Source organism: Myotis daubentonii, chromosome 9 (genome assembly GCF_963259705.1).
Source record: "Myotis daubentonii chromosome 9, mMyoDau2.1, whole genome shotgun sequence".
Taxonomy (NCBI): Eukaryota; Metazoa; Chordata; class Mammalia; order Chiroptera; family Vespertilionidae; genus Myotis; species Myotis daubentonii.
Window position 1 is genome coordinate 40,039,687 of NC_081848.1, and position 4,291 is coordinate 40,043,977.

The following is a 4,291-nucleotide window of genomic DNA, read 5'->3' on the forward strand; positions in this document are numbered from 1 at the left end:
CCCGTGGCAGCCAAGCTGACCTCTCAGAGCTGCCCGAGGGACCCCCAGGACTGCGCTGGTCCCCCAGGCTGGGGCTGGCCCGCCCTGCTCTCCTTGCTTCCTTGGCTTCTGCTTCTTGCCAGAGCTCTCCTGGCAGCCACCCCTTGCTGACCCTCTGGTTTGCTGCACCAGAGGGACTGACGATGAGATCTTCCCTCTCCGAGAGCTTCAAAGCCGCCCCTCCTCTCCATCCCAGGGGCTTACCCTGGCTTGGGCCTCAAATCCCCACTTTGGACCGTGGCCTTAGAGGTTCCTTTCCTCCCTTCCTGGTCAGAGCCTCCCCTCCCCTGACTCCCTGGGGCTGCTACATTCCCCCAATACGGTGCTCCCCACACTGCTCCCTACCAACAGGAGGAGCACTGCTCACTGAATGGGTCCTGGACCCAGAGCCTTGGGCTCCCTCAGGCCTGAAGGGCGGAAGACAGAGGGGATACCGGGGCCTGTTTCAGGTTCTTTTGTGCCCCGCCCCGATATGTTGAAATCCTAACCCAGGGACCTGTGAACATGACTGTAATTAAGATGAGGTCACACTGGAGAAGGGTAGGCCCTAAATCCAGTGTGACCCGTGTCCTTATAAGAAGAGAAGACACAGACACGCAGGGAAGAGTGCCATGTGACAACAAGGCAGAGCCTGGAGTGCCGTAGCTGCAAGCCGGGGCTGCTGCCACCACCAGGAGCTAGAAAGAGGCCAGGCGGTCATCTCTAGAACCTGCCGAGAACGAGTGGCCGGCCAGCACCTCGACGTTGGACTCTGGCCCCCAGAACTGCGAGAGAACAGGTTGCTGCTGTTGTGTTAAGCCATCCCGGTGTGGTCCTTTGTCGGGGCAGCCCTAGCAAATGTGCGCGGGGCCTTTCAGCGGGCTCTGCAGCCCCAGTGACTTTGCAGAGGGGGGATCAGACCGTGTCTCTCCCCGGCTCATCCTCTATGGCTCCCTGTTGCCCCAGCATCCACGCCCCTTCATAATTGGGCCACCAACTTCTCTGGCCTCCTCTTCTCCCTGCTGCCTGCCTCCTCCTTTCCGTGCCCACCGCACCCCTGGCAGCTGTGGCTCTCCCCTCCCCGTCTTCGCCCATGTCTAGGCACAAAACACACACACCTCTTCATCCTGTGCGCTCCTACTCCTTCCTTAACCTTTCTTAAACAATCACACCTTCCAGGAATAATAGCAAACGTCTACTGAATCTTACTATGCTAAGTGCTTGCTCTGAATGACTTCATTCAGTCCTCAGGGCAGCTCCGAGAGGTAGGCTCCTCATCCGCGTTTCCCAGGTGGGGGAACCCGAGGACCAGACAGGGCTCCCGGAGTTCCTCAGTCCTGAGGGGCTTTGGTGGGGCCAGGGCCAGGCCTGGGCGGCAGAAGCGGTGCTCTGACCCTGCCCCGGGAGGTTGCCACCCCTGCCTGGGGAGCCCTTGCCCCTCCAGGAACATCCGCTCCTCCAGGCCCCCAGTGGCTGCACGTTTCAGGCTAACGAATTATGTCGGGACAAGAGGTGAAATCAAATGGGGTCCAAATCGTTTTCCATGGCTGTTTCATGCAAAATAATTCCAAGGCATCCGTCTTCCTCGCCGTGTGGGGCTGGAACACATGGAGCCGGGAGGACGGAGGAGCCAGATCCCAACCTGGCTCTCACAAATAAATAAAAGGCACAGGGGACATCGCGGCCAACAGGCAGCTGCCGCATAAATCAGGGCTTTTATGGGGCCAGCCTGTCCTGGCCCAGAACCCCCGCCTGGCCTCTGAGAGAGAGAACGAATGGATACCCGTGTGATCAAGCCAGGACCACTCAGTGACGTGCCCACCCAGGGTCCCCCGCCCAGCCCTCGGCCCACCTGGCAGCCTCCTGAGGTTCACCAAGGGAGCTGCCAACATACGCACCCACCCACTGATTTTCTCATTCATTCACTCACTCATTCATTCATTCATTCATTCATTCATTCTGTACTTGGTGTGTAGTAAACACTCAGTAAAATTCTCTTGAATGAATAAATTTGCTCACTTCTTTCCTCCTCCACCTTTCCCCTCACCCCCCTTCCACGGGCTCTGCCGCACTGAGTCACTCTGAGATGCAAAGCCCCAGCCAGGAACCCCATTGGCTGAACCTAGTCCCCTGCCACACCCTTGATACAGGGAGGGGTGGAGTTGAGGGGAGAGGGACCAGACAGAGACCTGGGGTCCGACTTCCTGCCAAGACTCACTCAGGGAGGGGTATCCCCAGACATGGCGGGGGGGGGGGGGGTTGCAGGTGAGCAGCAAATAGCTCCCTACGTCCCCCTGAAATGCAGCGCTGCCTGCGCCTCTGAGCAGGATCCCTTCTATTTGGGCCTCATTGTCCTCCTGCCAGATCTAGGAAGACCACACCCCCTTCTCCTAAGGGCGCAAGGTTTGCTGACTAGCCCAGTGGTCCCTTTACCCCAAGCCCACCACCATCTCGCCTGTCTGGACCCTGCATTGGGCAGTAGGTTCAATTAGTGGTGTTGTTACTGCCCCCATTTTCTATCACAACAGCCCTCATGGCTTTTTTTTTTCATTCATCTATTCATTTTAGAGTTGATTGCTTTAAAAAACACAAAACATAAAGCTGCCATTCATGACAGTCACTGTGTGTGCAACCATCGCCTCTCTCTAGTTCCAGAAGGTATTTTTCACTCCAAAAGGATGCCCTGCACCCGTCAGGGAGTCACTCCCCTTTTCCTCTTCCCCAGCCCTGGCAAACAACCACTAATCTCCTCACAATTAAAAAAAAATGATCCTAATACTCTATAGGCCAGATAGAATGAATAATCCCCGATTCACGGATGAGAAAACTGAGAGCTACACACACACACACACACACACACACACACACACACATGCACACACACCCCTGATGCAGCCAGCGCCCCTCCCTGTAGCCCAGGGTCCCCGCTCTCCACAGAGCAGTGAGACCCAAGTCCCTTGGGGGCGTAAGAAGATGCCCCCAGGGGACTCTGGGCCTCTTTCCTTGGGGGGTGAGGAGCGGAAGGTGGTGCTGTGGGTTCAGAGCTCGGTCTGCCGGTCTCCCGGTCTCCAGGTCTCCCGGTAAGTTCAGGCTATTGACTGTGGGCGGAGAGGCCTCGGGTGATGCTGGGGGTCAGGGCGGAGCCGGGACAGGGAGGCCTCTGGGGTGGCTGCTTCACCTCTGTTAGTTTTGGCTCCGGACTGGGAGTTCGCACAGTTCTCGGGGCTGGCCCGAAGGCTCTGACTGTACACACCACACCCAGCCCTCTGCTCACACCTCTAGGCCTCGCAGACGTACTTCCCTGGCCCTCCTCTTCCCCTCACACCTCTCCAGGTCAAGGGGGAGCCCCGTTGTTTCTGGACATTAAGACCAGGCTGAGCCCCACTGTGGCTGAGCTAGGGCAGGAGGGCTCGGCAGAGGGGAGAAGGAACAGACCAGGGTCCCAGGCCATGTGGCTTTGGGGCAGTCTGGACCCCTTGTAGAGCCTCAGTTTCCGCTATTGGCAGTGGGGGTGCACTCAGGGGCATCCAGGGCCCTTCCGGCACTGTTTCCCTGATATGGTGGAGACCAGGGCTGAAGCAGGGAGGACTGGGGGAGGGCCAAACTAGGTGCTCCCTAGTTGGGGTCTCACGCATCTCTGCAGGCAAAGCTGGTCCCCAGGACCCAGAGGTCTGCAGATGGAGTCCCTGGAACAGGACAGGGGGCGGGAGACCCCGGGGTCCCCAGGGGCAGCTTGGGGGAGGCCGTGTCCGGTCCAGCAGAGGCTCCCCTCTCTGCTGCCCAGTCCGAGGGCCAGGATGACCTGTGGCTCCAGAAGACTGTGCTGTGGGCCCCGCAGGCAGGACTGCCATCTGCTCTGAGGGCTGGACCGGTGGGGGCACCTCGGCCAGGATGTGGGATGACAGGGGTGCTAGAAAAGGTTCTGCTCCTGGCGCAGCACTTGTAACTGTGACTTGAAGCAGTGACACGACCTCCTCAGGTTTCTGTTCTCACGTCCGAACTGGGAAGAAACTCCTGTACCTCGTGGAGCTCCTGAGAGGCTTAATGAGATGATGTGTGTGTCCTGCTCAGCTGGGGGCCTGGCGTGGTCCGTGCTCTCAAATGGTGGCTGTCACTCCAGCATCCAGACTGGGCATCTACTGTCTGGGGTGTGGGGAAGACGGGTGGCTGGGAACAAGTTGGTGTGTGTGTGGGGGGGGGGGCGTGCAGGAGAAGTAGGGGCTCCCCAGAAATCATGGGAGAAAGCTCTCCCATTCACCTTGAGGGATCTGTT